Source organism: Anopheles stephensi, chromosome 3 (assembly GCF_013141755.1).
Source record: "Anopheles stephensi strain Indian chromosome 3, UCI_ANSTEP_V1.0, whole genome shotgun sequence".
Taxonomy (NCBI): domain Eukaryota; kingdom Metazoa; phylum Arthropoda; class Insecta; order Diptera; family Culicidae; genus Anopheles; species Anopheles stephensi.
In genome coordinates, this window is record NC_050203.1 from 26,042,962 (window position 1) to 26,055,397 (window position 12,436).

The 12,436-nt window shown below is 45.9% G+C and overlaps 1 protein-coding gene across 1 annotated transcript in view; it reads left to right on the plus strand.

Annotated features, from left to right (window-relative positions):
• The first annotated feature begins 1,066 nt into the window (after positions 1-1,066).
• Positions 1,067-12,436, plus strand: part of LOC118511459 — a 42,866-nt gene continuing 31,496 nt past the window's right edge. Inside the window, exon 1 of the mRNA XM_036054561.1 lies at positions 1,067-3,175. The gene's annotated coding sequence lies outside the window, so the exon portion shown is untranslated. The remainder of the gene's footprint in view (positions 3,176-12,436) is intronic.

Sequence of the window (12,436 nt, forward strand, 5' to 3'; positions counted from 1 at the left end):
TGCCGCTAGATATAAAAGCGAATGTTAGTGTTCTTTAAGCCTTTTCTGCTTAACTGGCAGAAAGGGGAGAGGAACAACGTGTTATGAATAACTAAAAACTTTGATGACTTCATTTCTTGCATTCAGATAAAACCTGCTCCCTACATTGCTCTCTCTCTCTCTCTTTCTTTCTTTCTTTTCATTGTCGTCTTTCATCAGCGAAAGACTTGCACACAAACCTCAAACTCTCCCCCACCCGAGGGTATGCCATAACATGCCAGTTCGTCCCGGGATAGGCCATAAAATAGCTATCGGTGCTTCGAATAGGTAGAGCTCGGGTTCAATCAGGATTTCAAATATTCCTCTGCCTGCATGGCAGCGCTGTGGCAGCACCTCCGCAACGTCGTTAAAACAAACATAAAGCTCGAGGCTGACAACAGCAGCACCATCACCAGCAAAAACAACAACAGCAGCTCGCAAAGCTGTACGATACCGGAAAGCCAGCCAGTTTTGTGGTGCTTGTTTTGTGCCGTGACTTTGCACTGCGGCTAACCCACGGCAACCCGTATCGGTGGGATTCTGCTAGCGCTGGAATCGAAATCGGTTTGATGTTTGTCTGTGATGCTGAGTGTATGTGTTTGTTTGAGAGTGCAGGGAAGAGGGGAAGAAGGGGACAGAAAGCGAGAGGTATTCCAACGATGGCGACCTTTCCTAGGACGTTGCCTTCCGAACAACGTAAACAACACGTTCGAACGTATAATTCATTAAAGTCCAAATGAACGGATGAACTCATCGCAGTCTTGTCGTGCAACAGTGTGAGGTAGCGATACGGACAAAAATCGAATATGTCCTGTGACGCGACTCCCACACACGAGCGATCCAATGTAGCATGGTCGATTTTGTGAGGGGAAAAGCTTCTGATCCGAACCGTCCATTGTTGGTGTTCATCCGACCAGGCACGAAACGCGAAAAGCTCGTTCCAGTGAATCGAGTCGGACACCAAGAGAGAAAAAAACACTCTCTACGCATGAACACCCTCCGGCATGATGTGGAAAGCGCAACAAAAACGCTGCAACTCGCTCGCACCCGCTATCAGTTGAGTCGTTGCGTTGCTAGCGTTCGCAACTGGCATTTGCTGAACGAGCGAATATATCGAACACCGTGTGTTTATCTACCGTGAATTCGTAGATTCCGTCCCGTTTGTATCTGGAACACGCGATCACAAAAAAGAAAAGAACTCTCCCACGTAAGGTGAGTGGTGGGAAAATTGAAAATAAAAAAGGCACACCATCCGGCATATGTCATGTGGGAAGGCGAGCTGCCCAAAACAGGTGAACCCGGTAGATAAGTTGCTTCGGTACCGTGGGAGGGGGGAAAAGTTTAAATCCTTCCCAACTCTCTATCACCTGTCAGCTTTTTGGAGCTGCATACGGCGTAACGGTGGAAAGCCGGAAGGATTTAGTACAGCGACGGAAGTGAGCTGTGTGTTTGATGCGTGTGTGCGTTCCAACGGAAGCTTGAACGAACGAAAATAATCTAAAGAAAAAGCAAAAATATACGGTGACATCTTGTGCGTGTGTTTATTTATAGCAGGCGAGAGTGTAAACATTGCTCATTTTAGGGTGGTGATGGGGTGCGCTTGAGGTGGTGAAATTTTTATCCACTTAGCAAACTTTGTTTCTGATTGTTAACAACATTTTCGGGGCAGTGCAACAAGCGGAAGGTATGCATATGAGATAAGTGAGATGTAGTCAGAGAGCGCCCGTTAACGCGGAGTACGTAAAGTTTGATTATGGTGGAAGCAGCAACAACGGAACGCATCCAGCACAGCCTACTGTAATGGCACAGTGATTATTATCAAGTGACAGAGCGAGCAGCTGTCATGTTACGCTAATGTCATTGTGATGAATAACGGTTGCATCGTGATAGTAGTTGTAGTGCCGTTAACCTTCTTTAGCACGTTCTCATCGTGAGCATTGATCTTATCGCACTAAAACGACGCGGCACAGTGTCAACATCAGTTCTCCTTTTTCTTGCTTCTTCGCGGAACATAACCACCTCTACTACTACTAGCAGGCAGTAGTACAACGATCCGGCCCATTGTGTGATAAACAGGTTTGCTTAGTATAACGCAAGCCGTACCGGACACTCCCTATCTGACGTTTCACTCTGAGCGTACCAACCGGCAGCTGTACGAGATTCAAACGACCGGACCGGGACCAACCGGACCGGCCGGCAGCAGCATGTTCTTCTTTCTGTTCTTCGCATCCGATGGGTGCAAAAAAGTGTGTCACATTTTATCGCAACTGGTCGCCGCCTGCCTCCGGAAGTATCGTAGCGGCGGCGCCAACGGTCAGTGGATAGGAGTGAAAGTGTAAGGGAATGAAATCTTGCGTGCGTGTGGGTGTGTGCGTTTGAGCATCGTCTAAGTCAGGCGGAAGTGTTTTGCGTGTGACAGTGGTTCAGTAGTTCAGTTGTGATGCGGTCGTCGGTTACGTCGGGGCTAACTAAGGAGTTAGGTTTCTTGGCGTCTTTAAACCTATCCAACCACGGAGCAAGTGCAGGTTCGGTGAAGGTGCTGTTCTTGATGCTGGTGAAGTGTGGTAATCCTTCTTAGTGCCGAGCGAGCGAATATCTGTACGAGCAATCCGGAGGCTCTGGTGCAACGCTGTGCTGTGGAGGGTTTTAGTGCGCGAAGAATCCGGACGTCCGGTATTATTCATTCCGGCCGCCATTGTGCCGTGTGGGTCGGAGCTTTTGTGCAGTGGGTTTCACGGTAGCACCAATGAGTCGTGCCTGAGTGTGTCGCCTGAGCGTATGATTAAGTGTGCAGGTCGTGGCTGAGAAGGTTCCCATCACGCTCGGTACCAGTCCGGTGGCAGTGTTGTCAACCGCAAGAAGTGCTCTTGCTTTGCTAGTGGCGCTGATTCCCAACATCCGTCCCCGAAAAGACGGTGCTGGTGTTCTTGGGCATCGTTTACCAACGGGTGAACACGTGATAAAAACGAAGTGCTTACCACTGCAGCTCGCGGGACTGGCTAGTCCGTTTTCATCCCACTATCAGAAACCACCAGCCGCGTACAGCGAGCGTTGAACGGGAAGTTGTAAAAAAAGGCGCCATTTCGCGAACGTACGAGGCACGAGCAGTAGTAGTAGAGCACCACGTACACAAAGAGTCGTGGGGCCGGCACACTGTGTAAGTTTCGCCTTTTTACGATTCCATTTTATTATTGGGTGAGTTTTCGAAGGTCTCGCCTTCGAGAGGTTTAGGTTTCGTGTGTTTTTTCTTCTTTGGGTTCCTTTTCCCATATCGTAAGCGGAGCATTAGCTAGCTGAGTTGAACACTATTCCTATGCGAGTTTGGGAAGAAAGTCGGTTCACTCCATTTTGCTAAAGAGCACCATTCGACGGCACGTACCAAAACATCTCCAGTCCACGCGAACTTGCCCTAGCCGAACTTAAGGAAATGAAAATTTCATTAGCCAAGAATGGTGCGGACAGTAGTAGTGGTAAGGCACACATACAACGGGCAAAAAAAGGGAAAGGAAGAACCGATAGAACCGTGTAACGCAAGACAAGAGGAGTTTTTGAGAGCTTTAATTTTCCAAATGCTCGTTGACATTGGCAACCGTTTAGGCTAGGCTTTAAAAGGGTGTAGGCGACCCCCGGGTGCGAAAGCTTGCCGGACAGCGAACGTAATCCAATTAATGCAGCGAAGAATGAGCGGCTAGGTCGCCAAAAATCTTTTCTCACTTTCTAGCCTGATAACGATGATGATGATAAGAAGGAGGATGATGATGAGAAGTGCTGATCGAGTGTTGTTCAGACGCGAAGCAGGAACATTTGACACTCGAGTTAATGGTGCAGGAAAGGGAAAGGGCAACAAAAGGAAAATGACAACGAGGAGGATTTGCTTCGTTGCCGTTTGAAAGATTACTGATCTAATTAAATTGACAGCCGGTCGTTTGGGTGACAGTTTCATCTGCAGTAGTGGTGGCTTATTGCAAGGGATTAGGATAATTGTTAACGTTTAATGTGTTGCTATTTGTTTTATTGCTGCCTTTAGAGAGAAGAAACGTTGCTTTAAAAGTGATTTATTATTGGTTGGTTGATTTTACTCAATTACATTTAAATTAGTTGATTTTGTATTATCGAGTGAGTCTTAAGTGAGCGTTCCCATTATTTTTAGCAGGTCAACAGTTCCCAAAGTTGCAATTAAATACGAAAAAATAATAATTTTATTGTTATGCTTGCACAAGCCTATTAACAATTTATAGAAAGAAATAAAATTTAAAATTGATTGCTTTGGTGTGAAGCCTCTGTACCCGGAGTGTTCGGCCTTGGTTAGATCTGTGAGACGAAGTGATTTGTTAAATGATTTTTTTTGTTCAAATGCTCTTTGAGACGTTTGACAGTGGCTTGGAACTACTGTTTGATTTGAATTGATGGCATATGGGATGGAATGGGATTTGAGCACCAGGTCCTTCGTGTGAAGACCGGCGCCGTTGTTGCCTCTACCATTGGGCTGTCCCTATTGAAAATATAGCCTTATGGAAAGCTCTTTTGAAGGAGAAATTAAACCATTTAGAATATTTCAGTATATGACATATTGTTTCATAATTCCGATATCATCTGGTGACATTTACATATTTGTGACACATCTCCGATATCACATCATCCATGCACTACAGTGCCTATAAATAGTGATGTAAGGCAACACATTCCGTACGAACAAAAAAGCGAAATAAGTCAATCAATATGCTTCATTAAAGCTCAATTAATGCTTACTACTAGTCCCATAACTCATATTCCAAGCCCAACATGAAGCTGCCAGCCCACAATTGCTTCTATTGGAAGTGTTCGGATGGTTCGTTGTGCTGTTCAAGGGGGGACGTCTGCTCTGGTCGAATGCGTTTTGGGTTCTATCTATATTTACAATATTTCTTAATCCTATCCTATCTTATGCCTACACTAATACTGTTACAACCGTTCACAAACACGTATTATGGCATGCAACAAAATCGCATGCATTTAGGCGTAACATGCCGACCACCTAAAATTCATTAATTTTACCTCGCATGCTTGTAATCCTTTTCGTGAAATAATTGCTAGCTTCATGCGTTTATTCCTAACCTTAGAACATGCTATGTACAAACCTTAATCTAACTTCCATCGTGTGCCATTTGTCGTTCTTGATTCGGTATAATACAGATTCTCACAGTTGGTCTTTTAATCTCATTGCCTTGAGCCGTACGTACTTTTACCACTCTTACTATGCCGTCACTACCAGGGTAAACCTCTGTTATTATCGCCAATGGCCATTTCATAGGTGCTACATTATCCTCTCTTAACAATACTACTGTTCCTGGCACAATTTTTGTCGCAATGCAATCCCATTTGTGTTTCCCATTCAATTGTTGCATATATTCTAAACGCCACCTTTCCCAGAAGTGTTGTAGTCGTTTTTGAACGAGGCGCCAATGGTTCACACGGTTTTCTGGTACATCCTTCAAATCAACCTCTACGACATGCTGGAGGTGCGAGCCAGTTAGGAAGTGTCCAGGGGTGAGTACTTCTGGATCTGTGGGATGATTAGAAAGAATCGTTAGAGGTCTTGAGTTAAGGCATGCTTCTACTTCCGATAGCAACGTTGTCATGTCTTCATAAGACATTGACGCATTTCCGATGACGCGAATCAAATGGTGCTTCATAGAACGCACTGCAGCCTCCCACAATCCGCCAAAATGTGGAGTCCGGGGTGGGATGAACTTCCACGATATCTGGTTCTCGGCACACCAAGATGAGATCTCCCTTCGGTCATCAGGAGAATTGAGCAGCTCGTATAGGCGGTGTAGCTCGTTCGCAGCTCCCCTGAAGTTCGTACCGTTGTCAGAGTATAACTCCGATACCAAGCCTCTTCTCGATACGAATCGCCTTAATGCAGCTAGGAACGCTGGTGTACTCAAATCCGACACGAGCTCGATGTGGACGGCACGCTTAATAAAACACACAAATACTGCAACGAAAGCCTTTATAGGGGCGGCCCTCCGCGATTGTGCCTTCACCCAAACAGGACCGCAATAATCGACGCCAGCTACAGAGAACGGTCTCGCCTCAGTCACTCTTTCTCACCACCGATCGTCCATCCAACAGCCAAAATCGTTGCCTTATTCTGGTAAGCATCATCTGTGGACCAGCATGCAGGTTTTTCCGGTGGTAGTACTCAGCTAACAGGATAGCCAACGGGTGTTTTTTCGGTATCACTATGGGCTGTTTGGCATCAGGTGATAGAGATGCATGTTGCAATCTGCCGTTTATCCGAATTAAACCATTGCTGTCGATGAATGGTTGGTACCCTCGAAGATGTGACGCTCGATGAACTGGTTTCTTGGCGTTTAAATCCTTCCATTCTCTATTAAACGAGTTACGTTGAGCCAATCGACACAATACCCATTCTGCCTGCTGCCGTTCTGCCGTTGAAAGGCCCTCACCAAACTTAGGCTGGACCTTTGAGCTGCTTACTCTCATTCGCAAAGCATGTATAAACCGCAAACAGTACCCAACTACCATGCGAAGTTTTGAGTATGATCCGTAACGGGTGAACAAATGGTCAATAAATCCTTCTTCATCCAGTGAAGAAAGTATTAACTCGTTGGAACGTTCTTCACCCGTCTCCAGAGTCTTAGACTCCGGTACTGTTGGCCAATTTTCTTCTGTCGATGCCAACCATTCTGGCCCCGACCACCATGATGTTGACTCCATAAACGTTGCAGGATCGCAGCCTCTAGACACCACATCGGCTGGATTCACCACTCCAGGCACATGTCTCCAGCTGGCTCCTTCCGTAAGGTTTTGAATCTTCGAAACCCGATTCGCAACAAATGTCTTCCACCGACTTGGAGGGGAATGAATCCAATGCCAAGTGGTCATCGAATCGGTCCACAGGAATGTAGGCTCATCGCGGCCAATTGCCTGTTTTACTTGCTCGTACAATCTGCTTGCCAGTAACGCGCCACAGAGCTCCAAACGTGCAATGGTCATCCTCTGAGATAACGGTGTCACCTTGGATTTTGAAATCATCAGTCGAACTAACACCTCTCCTCTGGTCGAGACACTTCGAACGTAGCAGCACGCACCGTAGCCTTTCTCTGATGCATCGCAGAACAGGTGATACTGCATCGATAACGTATCACTCTGAATAACTACCCGTGGAATGCGTACCTTTTCCAAGAGATGTAGCTGCATAAAAAATGACATCCAATCTCGAGCCAACTGTTCCGGGAGTTCTTCATCCCATGGCCAAGCGCGCTTATCTGTTCCCTTCAACATCCAAATTTGCTGCATAAAAAGCTTGGCCTTCATCTTAACCGGATCTATGAAGCCGAGTGGATCGTAGATACGTGCAATACATGCTAGCACCTGTCGTTTCGTGCATTTGCTCTCCTGTATCGGTAGCTTAACCTGGACTTGTAAAATATCCGATTCAGGTGTCCACAATAATCCAAGCGTCGAAATAGAGCTGGTCTCGGCTGCCAATTCATGCTGTGGGTTGGTTGCTCTTTGATCTTCCGGAATATCTTTCAGCGCTTCTGGGCAATTGGATGCCCACTTTCTTAAACTGAATCCTCCGCACGAAAGTAACTTATTTAACTGCCCGGCCATTTCTTGTGCATCACGTGTTGTCGTTGCACCGGACAGCAAATCATCGACGTAAAAATCTGCCTTGCATGCCATTGCCTTCGAAAACTTGGTGCCATGATCATCAAAGATTCGCTGCAGGGTTCGGATGGCTAAGAACGGAGGACAGGCCGTGCCGTATGTGACCGTGTTCAACTCGTACACTGCTATCGGCTCATTAGCATCGCTGCGCCACAAAATTCGTTGCAATGCCTTATCGCAGTCCTTCACGAGTATCTGACGATACATTTTTTCCACATCTGCCACTACAGCTACTAGTTTCATCCGAAATCGCAGCTGTATCGATACAACGTCGTCTTGTAGTTGCGGACCGGTTAATAGCACATCATTCAGGGACCGACCAGAAGTTGTTTTACATGATGCGTCGAATACAACTCTGCATTTAGTGGTGGTGCTGTCCGTTTTCCAAACCGCATGATGTGGAAGAAAGAAAGAAGGTCTTAAGTTATTTGTATCGATTTCTGCATACGTACCCAAATATGACATGTGTTTAAGATCAAGGTACTCTTTCATAAAGGCTTTGTAAGCGTCGTCGAGCCTGCAGTCCGATTTTCTTCGCCTTTCCATAGCCATGAACCTTTTCAGTGCAGTTTCTTTGGATTCTCCAAGTGTCTTCCAATCGAACCGTTTGAGCAGCTGAACCACGTATCTGCCTTCCTCGTTCTGGTATGTTGTTTCTCGGTAGCTGCGCTCGCATTGTTCCTCTTCCTTTGAGCGAATTCTTTCTGTTGGAAGGTCTTCCAGCATCACCAACCGCTTCATTGCCGTATCAAAACTATCGTCTTCAACAGCACAGCACGCAATATGGGCTTCATCAATACTTCCTTTAGGATGCTCAAACACAGTGCCACTAACTATCCATCCAAGATGAGTTTCGAGTAGCTTGGGTAAGTGGGGCGCGAGTTTGATCTGACCTTGCTTCAACATATCGGCAAACACTTCCGCCCCCAATAAAAGATCTATTGATCCAGGCTGGTAGAATGATGGATCTGCCAATTCCAATCCTGATGGAACATTCCAGCCTTCGACTTTCACGTATCTCGATGGGAAGTTAGCTGTTACCCTTGCCAGTACTAAAAACTCCAGCCTCTTAACAAATGTGGTTGTTCTAGATTTGACAGTTGTCGAAACCAAATTGTTCGCGGTCAATGCAACGGTTCCCACTCCTGACAGCGGCTTGTGAACTCGTTCCTTCTTTAGTTTTAGCTGCTGAACCAATCTTTCGGACATAAAGTTAGACTGGGCTCCCATGTCCAGGAGGGCTCGTGCAGGAATCGTAGAACCATTAACCCCTTCTACCAAAATAAGAGCTGTTGACAACCAGACGGTTTTTTGTGGCTTCTCTACCTTGTCCTGAAGTGTCGCACTAATTGGCAGCGCTGATGTCTCTGAGCTTGTTGATACTGGAAACTCTCCCTGCTTGATACACAATAAAGTGTTATGCCTTCCATTGCAGTTTAAACATCTGCCATGCATTCTGCAAAATCGTATAGAATGTCCTCTTCTTAAGCAGCTGAAGCATAACCTAGCTTCCTTCGCAACCGTCTGCCTTTGGGACAAGTCCATGCTTCTGAATGAGGTGCACTTCGCCACATTATGATCAGCCTTGCAGACCGGACAGGTATTAGAGGCTGCCTTGGGAGTTTGTGCTGCACATGCTAAAAAGGTCGCACTTTCTTTCTTCTGACGCGCTGCTGCATAACTACGTGGTGATGAACTGCCGACCACCCTTGCCGGCCTTGTGTCTACAGCGTTCGTTGTGTGTGTGGTGCAGCTACTTAGTATTTTCACTCGTTTCTCGCAGAACTCAATCATACGTTTATACGTGTCTGCCTCATGATCGGCAGAATATTGTTCCCAGGCCATCAAAGAAGCAGAATCTAGCTTGTAGAGAATCAAACTTGTAAGCGGAGTGTCCCATTGATTTACCGGCTCATTCAACCTCTCCATCCCTCGTACCAGCCGCCTGGTCTCATTTACAAGACGTGCCAACTCCTCAGCGCTTGACCCGTTCATAGACTCCAGTTGGTAAAGTGCCTTGAAATATTCTCGTTTTATTCTCTTAGAATCATCAAAACGCTGTAGCAATGATTTCCATGTTGACTCGTAGTTTTCTGCTACTAACTGCGTATGATCGTATGGTGTTGCTGCACTTCCCTTCAACGCCGTCAACAGATACTGCAGTTTTGTTACATCTGGGAGTTCTATCACTTCATGAACCATAGAGGTAAAACGATCTTTAAAAGTGAGCCATTTCGTTGCATCGCCGTCGAATGAAGGCAGATTGATTTCGGGAAGTCGTAATGGTGTATGCGTCACTGATGTTTGAATCGTACTGCTAGCCACAAGATTTGTTGCATCTACTCGTTGTTGTGCGCACAAAAAACCCTTCACCTTCATATATTTTGTCATGAATGTCCTTTGATCATTCCACATTTCGTCTTCGACGCTTGACTCTTCGATGAGTAACTGTGCTCGAGCATCTGTAAATGCATTTTTCACTTCCTCTAACTGTTCTAATTGCACTGGGACCTGGTCACTATCTCTGGCTGGATCGTAATTGTTCACAAACTCTTCGTAAATGTCAATGCTACGCAAACTATCGCGATATAAGCGCTGCAGCTGCTGTAATTGTTTCTGTTGCTTGTCCCCTGCAGGCATTTTAAATATTTTTCACTTCCTTCGCGATAACAAAAAAGGATTACGAAATGAACGCGAAATCCACACGTATTATTACGACCGACACTGTAAACGATTCTCGATGAACACTTCACCTTCACTGATGAACCCTGTCGTACTCTCAAAGCTGTTCACTCTGACGCGTTGCGTTGTAAGGTTAACGTACTTAGTTCTTTCGCACTAATACCACTATCAAGCCACGTGTTGACCACACACTGAATTCTATAATTTGAACCTTGCTATCGGCACAACATCAATCTCTGCAAGCAAGCTTGTTCCACACTTCACGGATAAAGCTTCAAAAATTGCCACTACCGCCGTTCCTGCCTAATCACCGTGGGTTAGTTGCAATGGCTGCTTCTATCCTTATCGAAGAACTTGCTACGGCACCGAACTGTTCATCGATGAACTTTCCTTCCAGCGTACGAAACACTACACTAATACCACTGCTGTAAACACACTAAACCTTGTGCAATGTCCGTCCTTGATAGTTCACTAGTTCACCGACAAATCGAAAGGTCAACACCCTGAACCCACGCTTAGTTAAGTCCGCGTGCAATTACTTATCTGCATTCGAACAAATTACTATGTGAAACTTAAACAAATCACAAATTCCCCTTGAAAACAAATAAAAACACTGTCGTTCTCCGTCCTTACACCTTCGCTGGTTACAACTGACACAAAGTTCTTACGAGCGCAAGCGCAAATTGTTCACAACAACACCAGGACGATAAACACTATAACTTTGCACAAAACCAACGTAACTTAAACAACAATAGGAACGGTAACTAACAGGAACTATCCGGTTCGAAGGACCAAATGTTCGGATGGTTCGTTGTGCTGTTCAAGGGGGGACGTCTGCTCTGGTCGAATGCGTTTTGGGTTCTATCTATATTTACAATATTTCTTAATCCTATCCTATCTTATGCCTACACTAATACTGTTACAACCGTTCACAAACACGTATTATGGCATGCAACAAAATCGCATGCATTTAGGCGTAACAGGAAGTAATATTTCTTTGCGCAAAACATATGCCTATGTTCATAACAATACCGCTACAAATCAAAGAATAAGCCTTCCGTTACGCACGAAATCATTTCGAGCCTGCCGCTTTCATTGCCACCGGCTAACACTCCTCCAACAGAGCCAATAAGCCGACACCAGATCATGCACGTAACGGAGGTCCTTCCTGAATGCCCGTACTCTGCTGTCTACAATGTTTATTTTCACTTTGCTTACACAGCGGCTTTCCATTAATGCTTACACTTCGATTATCGTCCATTCGTTGGGCTGCTGTTTGCTTACAAACTCGTACGGGCATATCATGTTCCCTTCGTTGGCAGTCTCAACCTTTCCCCTTTGAGCGATCTCTCGCGTCCTGTTCCTTCCACCCGGTAGTTCCCGCGATTAATCATGGTTAAGAGTCGTGCGTATCGAGGAGGATGCGTGCGACGAACACACGGAACGTGCTAACCGTGAGTGGTGGTCCTCTTACGATAAGAAGCAACCGAGTGGCACGCTGCTAGCGAAAAAGCATCCACCATAGGCCCTGTCGATGATTGGATAAACGTCAGACGGTAGCAGAGGGAAGCAAATCAAGCAGAAGAAAAATAATAAAACGCATAACGAATGCTGACTTCTGTCGGAGATGTGCCTCCCGACCAGCCAACAAAAAAAAAAGTAGACAAAACGAGCTGCCATGTACGCGCGGTGTCGGGTGAAATAGAAATTTATGGCATTTTTTCGCTGAATCTGTGTCAATCGATGGCACTGCGGCATTAATCGAACCGGAAGACAGGGGCAAAGATGAAGGTGTCTGCGTTGCCCGTGTGTAAAGGTGGCCAAAATTTCTGGGCCCGGGATTAGGTCTATCCCGGATCAACAAACCCAACACCATCACCGCGGGGAAAAGGGGAAGACAAAATGAAGGATAGTCGGTAGAGGAGGGCACTGCCTTTTTTTTCTACTTCAACACCGATTTGTATGCGGTTGTCCGTGCGGAGAGGGCAACGAACCAAGAGAACACCCGAGTAAAACGAAATGCTGCAAAAGGCTTTCACTGTCCCCGACTGTCAAC